General features: G+C 46.4%; 1 pseudogene; it reads left to right on the top strand.

Moving 5' to 3' along the window:
• LOC120737321 overlaps positions 1 to 16,547 on the top strand; it is a 17,837-nt pseudogene extending 1,290 nt beyond the window's left edge.
• Positions 16,548 to 17,868: the final 1,321 nt, after the last annotated feature.

The following is a 17,868-nucleotide window of genomic DNA, read 5'->3' as shown; positions in this document are numbered from 1 at the left end:
TGTGTTTATTTATGTTTTTAACAACTTTTGTTCAGACGGAGTCACCGTCTCACCACAACAGCAGGTCCTTGTAATGTTGCCTCTGTGCACCACCACAGTGAAGAGAAGCGGAGAAGGCAGAGCAGGCAGGGTGGAGTGGGTGGAGATGAGCAGCGAAAGGTCTAAAGATGGCAGTGAGAGCTGCTGTGCTGGAGGGTTGGTGGGCCTCACTTTAATCACAGAAAAGCTGCTGACCTGAGATCAGCTCTTTTCTTTATGGTGAGAAACTCCTGAGAAGCTTCTCAGCCTCCATCTGCGCTGTGACGCTCCGTGTGACGGAGCAGAGGCTACAGCCCGCTTCACCCAGGGACACCAGCCCTCTGCAGCCGTACAGGCTCGACAGACAGATGATGGGATCTTCTCTCCTCATCAGTCTGCTCCAGCTTCATCCTGGTTTCATCTTTCAGACCTGTGCAGATGTTCCTGAGTGTAACCAGAGGTTTGCACCTTCTGTCTGACCTGAGTCTTCCTGACCTGGTCAGACGGGTGAAGCTGTTTTCCATCAGCATGGATCTGACACATCTGTGGGAGTGTTACACACAGCCCTCAGGAAGAGTGCTGACAGATAAGAGCTAATCTCTTTACCCTCTTTGGAGGTCATATGAGGAATTTCAGTGAACAGCAACAAGTTCAGCACTCTGATGATGCTTTACCTGCCTGCCTTCAACCGTCAATGCAACACTTTAATTAAATGCTTCAAATTAAAGCTGAAGGCCAGTCACACCTGGATGGATCCACTGTGGGGTGTACAGAGCCAATATTTCCACAAACTTATGAACTGTTAGGTCATTCAGGCCACATGGAGGTGAACAGGAACCTCAGCAGGTTCAAATACACCAGAAAAATCCTCAGAAATGAACTTTTAAGCGTAAATGATCCAACAGACACAAATAAACAGCTTTGACCCCGTTTGTGTGTCTGCAGTCGGCTCATTTCTTTGACATGATGGACAAGATGGAGGTAAGAGTGTGAGTCTGTGTGCGTGTGCGCGCGTGTGTGTGTGTGCGTGTGCGTGTGCGTGCGTGCGTGTGTGTGTGTGTGTGCGTGCGCGTGCGCGTGCGTGCGTGTGTGTGTGTGTGTGTGTGCGTGTGCGCACGTGCGTGTGTGTGTGTGTGTGCGTGTGTGTGCGTGCGTGTGTGTGTGTGTGTGCGTGTGCGCGCGTGCGTGTGTGTGTGTGTGTGCGTGTGTGTGCGTGCGTGTGTGTGTGTGTGTGCGCATGTGCGTGTGTGCGTGCGCGTGTGTGTGTGTGCGTGTGTGTGCGTGTGTGTGTGTGTGTGTGTGTGTGCGCACGTGCGTGTGTGTGTGTGCGTGTTTGTGTGTGCGTGTGGTGTGTGTGCGTGCGTGTGTGTGGGTGTGTGTGTGCGTGTGCGCACGTTGCGTGTGTGTGTGTGTGTGCGTGTGTGTGCGTGCGTGTGTGTGTGTGTGTGCGCATGTGCGTGTGTGCGTGCGCGTGTGTGTGTGTGCGTGTGTGTGTGTGTGCGTGTGCGTGCGTGTGCGTGTGCGTGTGTGTGCGTGTTTTTTAAGACTTTTCTTCAAAATGAATTTTCTCCTTATCCGGAGCAGCTTCTCCGACAAACAACAGGCTTCATCCAATATTCTTTTAGCTTCCAGCAGAACAAAACCAGGTTTCAGCCTTTAAATCAGGTACAAACATGACACAACGACGCTGCGGCGTTTCATCCGTCACTTTGGATCTTTGTAATATCTTGGACACGCGACACATCTAAGGCGGTGTTATTTCCCTTCTTTCTTTCTTTTATATGTTTTATCCTGTTTTATGCTTCTTGTTCTCTCTGGATGTGCTCCTGTTACACCTGCACCTCTACGTCTCATCGCACATCATCATCGTAGACCTGAACAGGGAAATAAGTTGGATTTTTCCTGCTTGTTTCCTCAGATAAGTCACCCGGTGACTGATGACAAACAGCTGCAGGGTTTAAGTAAAAACAACCGGAGAATCAGCAGATTCTGAACTAGACAACAGCAACACGTAAAACTCTCTTTATTTATTAAACACAATAAATCCTTCAGCAGCGAGGGTTTCTGTGTGTCTCCCACTGTGGAGGATCTGTGGGCCACTCTCCTTCACAGCGTTGCTTCAGCTCGTTGAGGTTTCATTCAGCCATGCACAGAGAGCTGCATGGCTGTGTGTGGATCTGTGACCTGCTGATGACCCAGTTTGGTCCAGCTGTGGGACAGACGTCCGCACCCTGACTCTGAACACTTTGGTTCATCATCGCTGCATGTGTTAGTTTTTTGATTTTGAACAAACTCTTTGGTCTCGCTTTGTTCCAGAAGTCTTTGATCAGCTGTAGCTTTGCAAACTTTGACCTTTGACCTGCTAACTGAGGCCTATAGAGGTGGAGCTGTTGGGACCTCAGGTGAAAGGTGTCGTTGTGTTAACACATCTGAATGCTGCAGAGCTACAAACCTCTGAGTCGATCACGCTCCTGTTTACCCAACAGCTCAGTGTTTCTTCACTTTGGTTCTGTTTTGGTTGAATAAATAATCAAAGAGATTTTTATTATGTCCTGATATGTAAAACATCAACACACCATTGCTAATTATTAAATAACAGAAATTAATTTTTAACATATTTTTTGTGAAGTAAAGAAATTTGTCTTTTTTTTGTTTGTTTACTTTTTCTTTAATTTTGTGAAATTTGTTTGTCAGAGTCAGAAAAACTCTTCAGCGGATGTTTGTGTGGTTAAAGCTCGTCTTTATCAAAGCTTCACATTAATCCTGTTAGCCTCACAAAAGCTCTAAAAATCCACCAGTGGCTGAAATGTTCCTCCATCAGTGCACATATAATCCACCAAATCTGCATTAATCCGCAGCTGAAAGTAGTTCCATGTAAACACACTGTTTCCTCCCATGTTAGCGAGCTGTTTCTTATTTTAATGAATCAGACTGAACCTCTGTGAGCTGTTTTACAGCTTCACGTGTTCGGGTGAAACAGTCTTCATCACGTCTCTCTCCCCGTCTCTGCTGCAGCAGGTGCCAGAAGCTGCAGAGATGAAGACAATCCCTCAGAGACAGAAGGCACGTCTGTCCATCTGTCTGTTTGTCCTCATATCCATCCGCGCTCACTTTTACGGCTTCATTTCATTCATGCTCATAAAGATAACCTGGGGAAGTCCAACCTTCAGCAGGTGTGAGAGCCTGATCGAAGTTTCATCACCCGATCCAGCTGAGAACAAACTGTACTTAAAAGATGGAAATGACCATTGTGATTGTTACAGACTGTATATAAAAGATGGACGTGATCAGCGTGGTTTTCACATGTTGGAATAAGGGCAGAGTGCTAATGCTAGCAGCTAGCTGTGGTGGTTTCTACAGTGTGATGATGATCACGTCTGCGTTACACGCAGGAGGACCATGTGACAAACACGCTGACGAGTTTATCTTAGCTGCACTCGGGTTTGTTTCCTGGAGTGGCAGCACTAAACAAAAGCTAGCCGGGTGCAGTGATGGCGGCTGTGGTCGACCGCGGTGAACGCTGAGGCTGTGAGCTCCTCGTTGTGTCTCAGTGATTGTTTTGAATAAACGTCCTGCTCAGCGTCATCCCTCCTGTGGTCGCCTGCATGTCTGCATCATTCCACTTCATGCGTCTGTGTTCATGTTTAAGCTTTTTCACTGTAAGTCCATCTCATGGATATTTTTTATGTTCATGACTTCAAACATAAAAAACAGCACATTTACATAAGTAAAGTCAGTCAGTGATGAAAGGACAGCTTTGATTCCTCGTGTGTCCAACGCATGTTTGACGTCTCCGTCTTTCTGTTTCAGGACGACTACATTCCTTATCCGAGGATCGAGGAGGTGAGACCGATGTTAACACAGCTCAAAACACAAAGCTGAACATTACTGCTAATTGTTTTTTCAAAAAGGAGGCGTAACAGGAAGTCAGATCAGGGGTGCGTCAGCCAATAAGAGGAGAGGAAAGTTTTATTATAGTAATTTTGTTCATACTGACAGCAGCTAACAATCTGGGGGGGGAGACTAGAGTCTCCACGGGACCGCCTCCATATGACTCAAACTCTCACTTTCCTCTGATTTGCCAGCTGCAGGAAGCCTGCTGAGGGGTGAGGTGTGTGCTTTTGTTTCACACCTGTCTGAATGTGTGTTGCAGGTGTTGGAGAGGGGGGGGGCGTACCCTCAGGTGATCCTACCTGAGTTTGGAGGCTACTGGATCGAGGATCCTGATGCTCCTCCTCCCTCTGCAGACAGCAGGGGGAAGGAGGAGGTGGAGGAGGAAGGAAGACAAGAGGAAGAGACCGCCCCAGGGGATTATGGGTACCATCTGGAGGAGATCAACGAGGCTGCTCGGGCGTACAGGAAGCACTTCTTGGGCAGGGTGAGGTTTGATTAAATCCATCTTCATCCTTTGCTGTCACCTGATTGGTTGACGTCCTTCTCTTTTGTTGTCAGGAGCATTTAAACTTCTCGTGCTCATCGAGCAGCGTGGGAAACCTGCTGCTGTCTGTGAGACACGAGCAGGAGGAGGAGCACGAGCACCTCCTCGTCATCATCAGGTAACATGACAGGCTTTCATGGCAAGGGACTACAGACTAGAGATGGCACGATACCACTTTTTTATGTTCGATACCGATACCGATATCATAAATTTGGATATCTGCCGATACCGATATGAATCCGATATAGTGTTTTTTAATCAACAAAACTGTTTTTTAAATATCTTGCTGCATTTTGTATAAGTTCATACTCAAGTTTAAAACAACAACTACACTAAAGCTATTCTGTTATACCTGTATGCAAAAAAAATATTTCATAGTTCAGCAATACTGATCAATCTAATAAACTTAAACCTACACCATCCTTCCTATTCTGGTATTTTAAAGAGTACTCAGCAGAAATATTAAGCAACCTAACTAATAGGGTTCCAACTCCCAGCAACAAAAATAAATAAATAAAAAATAGGGAACCACCCCTCACGCTCCACCTCATGATGCTTAATCGACGTAATCAACCTTAATTTGATGCAGTGTGAAAAAAAAATGCACAGAAATCAATTATTTTTCAAGAAATATTAAATAGATTCAACATCTTTCTTCAACAAAATTGCAGACTGCACAGATGGTACCTTCCCAAAGGAAAAAGTACTATAGCTTACTAGGGTATATATATACAGTAATGGACTTCTATTCATTTGCATCAAATTAAAACTTTGGGTGTCAGATAATTATTTATTAAAAGCTAGACATTTAAATGAGAATAAGAAAGAAAAGTATGTCTTTGTGCCCCCTTTTCCCTGTTAATGCCCTATCGGCCCCCCTGGCTAAACTTTGCTAGATCCGCCCCTGCCACAGTTACCAGCCGTCAGCTGTAGAAAAGATCCTCGAGTAGAAGTAAATACATTCTAACAACAGCTGATCAAGCTTAAACGTGCTGCTGTTGTTCAGCCGCTGTTTCCTCTTTCTGGTGCAAAGTGGGCCAAAAGCAAACAAGAGAGACGGAGTCGCGACAGAAAAGCCGATCAAGCTGATCGTTAAGCAGTTTCATGATTGAAGTAGCAGCAAGAAGAGGCAGTCGCTCCATATATCGCTTTGTTAAGCTTAACGCAGGAATGCTTTACAAACATTCAGAGATGACTTACACACTTGCTTTACTTCTCTCGGGGATAAACCTTTGTCGGAGATGAAATGCCGGTTGGTAGCGAAGCTCCAATGCTATCCCAGACCAACGACAGGCCTGGCATGCCACAGACGCTCTATCACGTTGATGCCTTACTTGCTCCGACGTTGCTAACGTTCTGAGGCGAGTTTACGGCGTGTTGCAAGTTTTGTGAGGTGCTTTCGTAATCATTAATGGATCGGATTACATTTTTTATTTTTCTCCGATATCCGATCCAGTAATTTAGGTCAGTATGGGACCGATACCGATACGTAATATCGGATCAGTCCATCTCTACTACAGACTGTAAAGAAAAGATGGGAAACCCTGCTTTCTTTCTAATGTTCAATCAATCAGAACTTTATTCATCACATGCAAGTTGCCCTGCAGTGAAATGGGTCTGGGCCCAGACCCGCCGTGTCCTCCAGGAGGAAACAAGCATCGAAGGCGTTTGGAAAGGGAGGAGGGATGAGAGCTTATCAGTGTGTGCGTGTGTCCATAGTTCAGCTGAGACAGTGTCCTTCGCCCTGCCAGGCTAAGTAAACAGTCTTCCAGCCAACCCAGGTGGCCTTGCATGGAATGGGAAGAACAGACTAAAACACAGTCGTTATCAGGGAGTTGTTGTTCAGCTCCAGCCTTGAGACCGCAGCTGGCGCCGAAGGGATAGCCGCATATGATGGTGGTTTTTACTTTAGTGCGAACAACTCATGAGAATTTCAAAGCAGTTTCTACAGTCCAACACTGGTCTCTCAATCTCCCGTTGGAGAGCCGCGAGCTTCGCCATGATGTTATCAAACTTACGCTCCGTGATGTTGTCAGTCTTGTGCTCAAAGAGCCGATTCTGAGAACTCACGATCACAGTGAGCTGCTCCAAGATGTGATCCAATGTACGCTCAGAGGTCTTATTCTGAGTGTTGACGGCAGCCGTAAGCTTCTCCAAGCTCTTAACCATGCTGCACTCAGTGAGCCCATGTTGAGAAGCCGCACCTCGTCCCATCATTTCAATCATTTCAAAGCCTTGTGGGGGTTTGAACAGCTGGTTCCGCTTTCTTAATTCTCCGATAAGCCAGGGCCAAGCCAGCTCCGATCAGCAAGAACCCTGTTATCAATGGTTCATAGGTAGATATCTTCAGCGTCCTCGATCGACAGTCCCGCCAGGCACACGATCCTCTGCCACCCGTCCATCGTGTATCTGGCAGGGAAAGTCCCTCCAGGGCACTCAGGCTCACCCAAGCCCAGATTTCTCGTTGAGAAAAGGGTGTCAATAGCATTCAGAGACCAGTTGATCAAATCCATAATTCTCTTTAGGTTTTAGAAACAGACTGTGAGAGAGTGTTCCAGGGAAAGTAACACACACGAGACAAGACAAGGACATAAGAACTAAGCAGGGAGATAGGGAGAGGAGGAGAGGAGAAAAGTACAACCGCCTTCGCCAAGAGCCAGCCGTCACAATCAATGTTTGAGTCCATGGTGGATGGGAAAAGAACAATGAAGGAACCTTCAAAATTAAACAGGAAATAATCTCACACAGACAAAATGAAAAGGGAACAGAGATCATCATGGAGGCCATGACCGGTGTGTTTACCCCAAACAGCTCTGTCCTCTGAGTTTAAGCTCTCTGATGATGAACAGGAGCTGATAAAAGCCCAAATGAGCTCAGTGTGAGCTAAATAAATCAGGTCCGAAAACCAGAGTTTTGACTCAGTCCACCTACGAGGCTGCTGCTCTCAGAGAGTCAGATCCCGTGTGGAGCAGATCTTCCTATAAATTGACCACACTACCCGAAGAAGAACAGCAGCCGACTGAAGTCTGTATGAGCAGGCAGCTGGGACCGATGGCCAACCACCTCGAGTCAATTAATTAAGATTTCACGTTGAAATAGGTCTTTGTTAATGCACCCTTCACAAAGTCAGCCACCTCTCCTCTTGAGTCTTCAGGACTGCTCTCTAAGATCTAAAGTGCTCGAGTCAAAAGGAAGCTCTTTGGGTCATTAAGGTCACACAGGAGGCGGTGATAGGGTGGGGCTCAAAACATGTCAGGATCTCGACTTTTGCCACTGATGGCTCATGTAAGCTACTACAAATATCTCGCCCTACTTGAGTCGGCTCATGGCAGGTGTTCGGTAGGCCAGGTGTTACCCAGATATTACGATACACCTGACATCTGGCCCAGATGTGGTGGAGCTCTGGCTGAGTAGAGGGAGCAAGAACTTGAGTCATCTCCCTCGGTCAAGGCCGATTATGGTCCAAAGAAAACTGCAGATTTGGTCCACACGTGGGTCAAACATTTATCGCTACCTGGTGTCCAGGTGTGACTCGGTTGAGCCTGAGAGATTATTCCAGCTGTGGATCGGACTGCTCCTCCTCACGTTTTCTTGTGAGCAAATATTGTGTGTTGTGGTTTCGAGTGCCTGTGTTCACACAAGTCTGTGTCACAAACTGTCAATGAGTCAGTGTGAGGACAGAACAAGTATTTAGTTACTTATTCTTGGAGTTAACTTTTGGTTTCTGGTGCGTCTCTCCTGTTTCATTAGATCTCGGGTGAAAAGCGTCTACCACAGATTATCTCTGGCAGAGCTGCCGGACATCCCAAGTGTACCAGAGCTGGCCAAGGTAAGCACCAGCATCTCAGACTGTTTCTATAGTGTAGCGGTCATCACAGCTGCTTTACATGCTGTACCGAGTTCGAGCCCAAGTGGGTCCATGATGTCCTCTATGGTTGAACTCACCCACTTTGGTAGAGGCTGAGACTTTTGAAGGCCTTGCGTCGTTCTAACTGTAACCTCGATGTTTGTCATTGCGAAGCTGCTGTGCGACGAAGCGGCAGGTCTACGGTTCAGTCCCGTCCTGTACCCAAAGGTAGGCTCCCACACCGTCAGCACACCTGGGTTTCTGTTCAGTGTCAGAGGAGATGATGCACGTCTGTCTTTGTCTGCAGGCATCTCAGCTAATAGTGAACTATGATGAGCATGAGGTGAACAACACCTACAAGTTTGGAGTCATTTACCAGAGATTTGGTCAGGTACCCTCACCACCTGCTCACGCTTTGTGTCCACTCGGTGTTTTGTTTCCATCTTCCTTCTTTATTCCCACTAGTGGACTGATTTCTAACCGAAGCACGTAGGTTTGTTGATGTTAGTGATCAGTGCACTCCATTAGCTGTTACTGTTTTCCACGGGCTTTACTAAATACGCTGCAACTATCGTATGGACGAAATGAGCTGATTTAGAGGTCCTGGGTGATTTTACATGGTATGACCAAATATATATAAGCTGTAAGCAACTCCAGAGGACACTGCAGACCAACCCAGAAGCTCATAAAGATGTTCGCTCATTCTTAGCGTTGCCTTGTGAAAGAATTTGTATTGTGTTCCAGTATTTTGTTTTGGAGTGCTGGGTCACTGGTACCGCCTGGTTGATGTTATTGATCCTGCTGATTATATCAGCACTTCGTCTGCTGTAAAACCTGTTTCAGCAAATGTTTTCAAACTATGAAAAACACATTAGTCAACATTATTTTTAAAATAATAATCTCAGTGTAGTCCGTCTTTTGTTCTTTGGCATCATTAATAAGCACTTCACATCTGAGAGTAGTTCACCTTCTGTGATGAGTGTATCGGTCGTAGCTGACATGCCACCTGTCCCTCAGGTGTCTGAGGAGGAGCTGTTCAGGAACAACGAGGAACGCCGGCTTTCACAGAGTTCCTGCAGCTGCTGGGAGACACAGTGGATCTGCAGGACTTCAAAGGGTGAGAGACGAGACAAAACTGCAATCATCACGTTTAATCATTTATTTCTATCAGTAACATGTCAGTTGATACCAAAGCAGATCCTTTAGTAGCAACTAGAGCTGCCACAAACGATTATTTTGATAGTCGACTAATCAGATCATCATCCATTGGACGTACAACGAACAGCTTATTGCACCAGCAGCATCTGCTCTTATATACTATCATTAGCTTACAGCTTTAAGTGTTTCAGGTCTGTGCTAACTAAAAATAAAGATCAAATGATAGTTTATTAAATTTTAAATGAAATCTGCAGATTGTTTCGGTGAAGTTTAATAAACTCCTTGCTATCTAAACTATAACAGGACACCGGAGTAAATTCTCGAGCATCTCACACTTCTGATAATCAGCTGTCTGCTTGATGTTTATTCAGCTGTGTAAAAACTTTAATCTCAGCCAAACCGATTTACTCAGGAACAAATAAAATACTAAAAAAAGCCAAACAATAACATTTGTAAGTTATCTAAGTGACTCATATATCATGTTTAACCTGAGTAGCGAAAGACGGCGGTGGGTTTGAAAACGATTTGCCGGGAGTCCGGTGTTCTCACGGCTCTAGTGACCTAGCCCCCTGCTAGCTATCGAGCTAGTGGGTAACAGACGTCTCCGAAAACGTCGGAGCGCTTTTGAAAATATGTGGTGTCTTGATAAACTGAGCAGATATTTGAGGTTTACACAGCTACATTCTCGCCTGAAAATATGTTAAACGTTTATTTTGTGACCCAGAAAGAATAATAAGAGTAATATTAAAACTAACTAGCTGCCGCCATTGTTGGAAACTGAGCTGGGCCGCGCTATGAATTCTGGGACACAGCTTCTTCTTCGGGGTTTAACGGCAGCTGGCATCCTTGTACATGCAGTGCTGCCATCTTCTGTTTCAGTCCGTTATTACACTCTTAAATCCTACTACTTATTCCTGCGTCTTTTGTGATCTTACAAAGCTTCAAACGACGCGTCGACTATTAAATCAGTCGTCGACGATTTTGATAGTCGACGTAATTGTAACTAGTCGACTAATCGTGGCAGCCCTATTAGACAACCATGGGATTTTCTCAGATCTCTCGGAGTAAATTTTGTAGCTGTGCCACAGTTTAGTCCAGCACGGACTGACGGACAAATCAAACACACAGAGCAATGAAAACGGTCTGTAATCAGTGACCCATAAAAAATAACCTGAGACAGCCGGAGACTCAAAGTTTATTTATTACTCAGAATATTAATTGAATTGAATTGAATGAATGCTTTATTGGCCATATGCAGGTTGCCCCGCAGAGGAATAGGACCACCCCCGATTTACACACACAACAAAGACATCACATTAAACAGTGTGTGTTGACATTTCATTGTTTGTCTGCAGTGAAACAAAACATTTACTGGCCCTGAGTGTTTGTTACTGGACCTGTTTAGATTAAGGTTCAGTTAAACGCCTGTTTTCATTCTGCGTGTTACGTGTTTCCAGCTTTGCTCCATCACACACAGAGATTAAGCTTCTTAAAGAAACATCAGCACACAAACCAAAATAAATCAGGAGGGAAGCCAGCTCCTCCATGAGCACAGATGGCTGATTCACTCTGAATCGCATTTATTTACTCCAAACTCTAAATAGCTTTCGTTAACCTCAGAGCAGGTCACCTGCAGACTGAGTGGTGCCCGTTTCCTCTGTGCAGGTTTCGGGGGGGTCTGGATGTGTCTTCACGGTCAGACGGGGTCTCAGTCCATCTACACGGTCCACCGGCAGCAGGAGATCATGTTCCACGTTTCCACCAAACTGCCCTTCACTGAGGGAGACGCCCAGCAGGTAGGCGGCATGAAGATGGCGTGACAGAGAAACAAAACACAGAATGAGTCAGCGTGAAACAGGAGGACGGGCTGCGACTCAGCAGCAGACGGTTTGGCAGGTTGGCTCCGTGTGAAGCAGACGCCTGCAGCAGGAAGGGATGCTCGTCATCACGTGACCCTGTGTCTGCACAATCACAGCATCTCAGTCTACACCAGAGATGGGCAGTAACGCGTTACTTGTAACGCGTTACTGTAATCTGATTACTTTTTTCAAGTAACGAGTAAAGTAAGGGATTACTATTGCAAAAGCGGTAATTAGATTACCGTTACTTTCCCGTAGGAACGCTGCGTTACTGCGTTACTAAAACCGTGATTTTTTTGCGAGAATGTCTCATGACAGTGACGTAAGCGAGTGCGCCGTTCGTGACAACAGCTGTGTGCAGATCAACAATGGATCATATATCAAGTGCAGAGAGAGTATGTGCGTGCAGCGTTTAAAGCGTGGAAGTACTGACCTTACTTTGAGTTTGATTCCATAAAAGTGACAAAAACATTAGTGTCCATCGTGCGTGGGAAGAAAACTTCTTTTTACAGCGAAAAAACCCCTAAACTTCCAAACAAGCACCGAGTAGCTACGACGTAATGGGAAACTCACAGAGAAACTCGCGGATTCTTCCACTGACCGCGGCACACCTGCACCAGGGTAAACCTCCGCCTACCCCACTCCTGCTTTACAGGTGAAAATAGAGCAACAGGACCGCTGAGTCTTTGACTTTATTTATTTTCTGCTGTGTTTTACTTGCATCTATTTGAAAGACTGAGTGTAAACACACAAAATATTTTATTTTATGTGCTGGAATGTGCAGAAAATAGGTTTAAATGTTAAACTAATTTCTTCCAGTCAGAGAATGTTGCATATAATTAAATTTTTGCTTGATGCATAAAGTTAAAAGATTAAAACTAATAAAACAAGTTTTAAAAAGATCTATCGCTTTATCACCTATTCAGGTTGTAAATCGTGTTTTTAAAAAGTAACTAAGTAACTAAGTAACTAAGTAATTAATTACTTTTGAAAATAAGTAATCAGTAAAGTTACTGGATTACTTTTTTGGGGAAGTAATCAGTAATTAGTTACTGATTACTTTTTTCAAGTAACTTGACCAACACTGGTCTACACCAACAGCACAAACAGGTGAAGCTAGCAGCTACAGGGGACATGATCTAGAGCCAAAAATGGTTTTATTTATTTATTTAGTATCAGCCTGTAAACGTGTTTGTTGCTGCTGTAAAGTTTGAACATGTGAGCGACTCACTGCGAGAGCCTCTGCTGGACGTCAGAGGAACTGCAGCTGTTGGTGCTTCAGTGTTTGCACCTGCTTGCATCCAAACACAGCGTGTTCAGTCAGACTGTTGTTCACTGACTGACAGTTTGTCTTGTAACAGTGTGACAGAAGCACTTTGAAGTTGTTGCTGTGCTTCATAAACTTTATGAGCCGTCACGACTGCACGTAACAGCATCACTCTGTCCTTCAGCTGCAGAGGAAACGGCACATCGGAAATGACATCGTGGCGCTGGTTTTTCAAGAAGAGGCCACGCCTTTTGTCCCCGACATGATCGCCTCCAACTTCCTCCACGCCTTCATCGTGGTGCAGGCGGAGGAGCCGTGCTCTGAGACCACCTCCTACAAGGTACACGCCGGCTTCCGTTTCTCCACGATGGAGGTTTTTTTTATAGATTTGACTCTGTCGTCTGTGAGGTTCATGGCGTCAGATGCAGTTTAATCTGGGAATCAAAGAAGAGCTTTAATCTGAATTCACAGAAACAAACCCAAATCCTCGTGGTGGCTGAAGATTTCTCTTTCATCCTCTGAAACATGACAACAACGGAGATGAAGCGTCACACCAGAGGCTCCTCCTTCTCTTACTGAGGAGAGGAAGCGTCTCTATTATTGCTCATAGCTGGGTGGGTTTGCGTGGGTGGGGATTAGACACAGATCTGCCTGTTTCACTCCACCAGTTACAACAGCTGTTCTGACTGACAGGTTTCCGTCACAGCGCGAGAGGACGTCCCGCCCTTTGGCCCGCCCCTCCCCGCCCCTGTCTTTAAAAAGGTGAGGCTGTCGGACTTTTCATAGGAACGTGAGGCTGATCTGAGAGCTGTGGTTAAGTCTGCTGCGTTTTGTACTTCAGGGTCCAGAGTTCAGAGAGTTTCTTCTCACCAAACTCATCAACGCAGAGCTGGCCTGCTACAAGAGCGACCGCTTCGCCCGACTCGAGGTAGAAAGAGCTGCAGGCCGTCCCCCAGAGTCACAACCACACCGTGTGTCTAATAAGACAGACGCAGTGATGCAATCACAGTAACAGATTTCAGTACTGAGCTCATGATGTCACAGGAAGTATTTAATTACCGGGCGTTAGTTCCTTGTATTTATATGAACCTACAAACACATGAAGGCAGGACCAGCAGAATAAAGAGAAGGAAGCAAAGGAATAATTATGTTGCAGGTAAACTCCTGCAGTGCGTCTGTCATTTCGCTGCACTGTTCAGACTGCGAGCGTACTTGATGGACGCTCGAGTGATTTGTTTTGGTTTCGATTATAAGTGACAGTAGAGAAAAATGATTCATATTAAACATAAAGTCAGTGATGTTGCAGAGAAGCCTGACACTCTAAAAGCTGCTCCGCCTGTGCAGAAGATCTGCGACACCTGAACTTTAGAGAAATAACACAGCGAGGACATGAGGGGTTTCATGATTCTTTGCGTCTCCGTCAGGAGCGAACCCGCGCCGCCCTCCTGGACAGCCTCCACGACGAGCTGCAGAGACGCTCCCAGAGCATGCTGGGATTGACGTCAGGGCCGGAGGAGGAGGGCCGAGGGGAGAACGGACAGGCCCACGGAGGACTGCTGGAGTCCATCAAGGTGAATGTTGACCTTTCCTCCTGTCGTCTTCTTCTTCTCCTGCTTTGAAATGATGGTTTGATGGGACGCTCCAGAACCAATCCAACTCACATACCTCCACCGAGGAAAGTAGTCCCACTTTACAAGCAGTAAAAGCTGTAATGTGAATGTTAGTGTGTCAGCAGCGTGTTTTAGACTGGAGCTACTGTCAGTGACGCCGGACTCTTACCTCAGCACGGGATCTGTCACTATTACAGTTTTATTTCCCAGTTTTTGGTCCACGTAAATGTGTTTGACAAAGTAATAGACATGTTATATGGAGCATGTTATATTTTCCCTCATCAATGAATTATGAAGTAAATTTATTTCTTTTTTATTTACTTTATGGAACTTGTGCATTTTCCCATCCAACTTTCAGTGATAGTGAAGTTAAAGCCGTGCAGTCTTTATCCACAACATTATGTTTAATTAGTAAGAAAATCATTTTTACAACAACAAAGAAATATTTATTAGGAAAAACATGAATTTCATAGCCAGTAAAAGCAGAGATAAGGTTTTGTTTAAGTTGCAAACAGCTGCTTTCTGTATTAGAGTCACAGTCACACTGTGGAGATAGCTAGAGCTTTTATTCTGAAAGGCAAGGACAGGAAGAAGCCAAATCTTTTTCCATTTCAGAGGGCGATGCGAGGGAGGAGCGTCTCCATGGAGACCATGTCGAGGGGCGGGGTTGGACTGCCCACCAGTTTGAGTGGGGGGGGTCTGGCACACCTGAACGTGGAGGTGAGTCGTTCTGCAGGTAACTGAAGGAGCAGGTTGAACCCCGCTCGTCTGTGAGCGGCCCCCGTTGACACCTGGACTCTTTGCGTTGGCAGTGTAACGTCAAGTCTCCCGTGAAGCGGCGCTCGGGACTTTTTCCTCGCCTGCTGAGCGTCGACAGCCAAACAGAGAAGCACAGCCAGAGGAGGTAACGCTGCCCAACGTGCCTCTCAGTTTGTTTACCTGGACAGTAAAGTTCAAACCCACCAGTGTGCATGTCAGCACGGCTGCACAGGTGGGGGTGCACCTTCAGGAGAGCTGGTCTCGACAGGTGTGCTGTGTACTGCTGAGCTAACAGCTTTAACCTGCCTCCAGGACATTAACCCCGCCTCCTCCTGTCTCTGATACGCCTCCTCAGCCTCCTCGGTGAGCAGAGGAGCTTCGACGGCTGCAACCCGATGCTGGAGGTGAGGCCAGAGTTGCCGTCCAATCCTAGCTCTCCAGAGGCGGGGCAGCGGGACAGGTGTGTGCAGCAGAAGCAGCAGCAAGTGAAAGAAGCAGATGTTTCAGTTTTCACTGCGAAACAATAAACTTCATCACTTTTTCACTTTCACGGGCAGGACTCACACGAAGAAGGAGAGCAGTAAGATTTCCAGGTCGACATCCAGCACCTGCAGCTTCAGCATCCCAGCTGACGACACACACCTGGTGAGAAAACACGCTCAGCGCTACATTCAGCTCAGTGTTATTTAGGGCGCCTTGCATTGTAACGCAGACCCTCATCACTGCGTCCTCTCTGTGTCTGTGCGTGTCCAGGCTGCGACGGTAGAAGGTCAGAGTTCAGCTCCGGTCATCGTGTGCCGCAGCCCCACAGGTGCGACGCCCGCTCACCGCCAGGGTTTCTGTTCTGGAGCCGTTCTCACGTCTCGTTTGCTCTCTCCTCTCTCAGAGCTGAGAAACAAGAACTCGCCCAGATCCAACCTGAAGTTTCGCTTCGATAAGCTGAGCCACTCCGCCGCAGTAAGTCTGTGTGACAGCCAATCAGCACGCTCGCTGTTTACCTGGATATGCAGCTGATTGGGCTGCACGACTCTCAGGACGTCATTGCTGTTTTTAATTTTTGTTCAGTGTGATTTTTCAAGTATGTTCTGTGTAATCTGATTACTGAGTGTGAAACCTTCCTTCCGTCTGCAGCAGGGACACTGAGCCGACAGGACGGCGCTGACAGGTGTGTGCTTTCCCAGAAGTCCGCTTTTCAATCCCATTTTTCAAAGTGCTGCTTCTGTCACTCTGTTCTGCTTCTGAGTCTACTTCCTGCTTTATTTTGAAAGTTAGTTCTTCCTGTAGCATCCTATGTTTTACTTCCTGTCTTTGTTGGCTCATGTTCACACTTTCTGGGCCGTGATGTGAGCGACTCTCTGAGCTGGGTTTGATGTGTTCTCCTCTTTCTCTCGCTGCTTTCCAGAATAAAAGCCTGAAGCTTCAAACAGACAGCAGGAGGAGGAGGAGGAGGAAGAGGAGGGTCTCCTGATGGACCACCACACACACATACTTGTCTTTCTGTCTTTGTGAGGACCCCGAGTGCAGCTCTCCTGTTTCTGTTTTTTTTCTTCTCTTCTTCTGCACAAACCATAAAATCATTTCTGAACATAAACGTATGTGTGCGCAGGACACTGAACTTCTTTTTAAACCGTTCTACAGTCAAACTCGAAGCAGAGCTCTTCCTGTTTTGCGCTTCATTCAGTGTAAGATGTAGCTGTAGAAACTTTATTTATCACAGAAACAGCAGCAGCTCTTAAAACTTTACTTTAATGAGCAGTTTGGTTTACGTGGAAACAAACTGATGATGAGTAGCTCCAAACACCAGGGGGCGCTGCAGAGAGGGGCTGAGATTCCACCCAAAGGACCAGGACCCGCAGCCAAGCTTCCCTGAGGGGCAGCGGTTGATGCCCCTCTCCCCAAACACCGCTGAGGTGCTCGCGTCCAGCTGGGAGACGTCCTCTCTCCAAGTATTTCAACCAAAACAAGAAAAACAAAAACACCACGGGAGCTCAAAGTTTGGGGATTCACTCGTATCAGCGGCAACCACAAGAACTGTAACGCCCCGCCCCCTGTCTCCCTGTGAGATGATTGGTCCTCAGTGCCGTTTAGTCTTTTTGTCAACCGGCGCGTGCTGGTCCCCCGAAGGTGCCTGGTCCTGGAGGAGAGTTCCTGCGGTGGACACGAGGCCTTTATCGCCCTAAAGTTTGTGACTCTGATGGTTTCTCAACACAGACGCTGTGTGACATCATAAAGATCCAAGTACAGAAAAACTGCGGTAAAGCTCGTAATTAGAAATGTTACGTTTGTTACGAACGCCCACCGCGTGAACGGGGAGGAGGAGCTGCTCGATCTGCGCGTCTGTGGGATTTATTCTTATTAATAACAAATAATAACACGTGGCTGCGGGTTCAGATTCAGACAGACGCTGCCGTTCTCCACGCACACTGTCACGTCGTGAGCTCCACCTGAACCTTTTTTAAACTGCTGCGGCACACAGCGGCTGAGCGACGGGGCTCAGGTGGGCGGTGCTGCAGGTGAGTCAGAGGTGGAGCTGCTGGAGGTCAGGGAGAAGAAGAAGCTTTGCGCTCCCTCTCTGAGGGACAATCGCACCAATTACGTCGAGTCTCGAGGTCACTCACTCCACTGGAAGCTGCGCAGCTACAGGAGTTCAGGTTTTCAAAATAAAAGCTCTGGTTTGTTTTAAAAGCGGGACGATGATGCAGCATGAACACAAAGATGTCTGCATGTGTTTCTGATGTCATAAAGTGTGTGTGTGTGTGTGTGTGTGCGTGTGCGTGTGATGTAAAGCATGAATCTGTAAAACTGAACATTTCACAAATAAAAATCAGCTTCTTTCAGTGTTTATTGTTGTTTTTGTCGTGTCATTCTCTCCCAACATTAAAGCGGATTATTTTTCGTCTCAGTGGGTTTTT

The sequence above is a fragment of the Simochromis diagramma genome, unplaced genomic scaffold (assembly GCF_900408965.1).
Source record: "Simochromis diagramma unplaced genomic scaffold, fSimDia1.1 OVJJ01000323.1, whole genome shotgun sequence".
NCBI classification, from domain to species: Eukaryota; Metazoa; Chordata; class Actinopteri; order Cichliformes; family Cichlidae; genus Simochromis; species Simochromis diagramma.
Note: the sequence above shows the minus strand (reverse complement) of the source record. Positions and strands in the feature narration are given on the sequence as shown.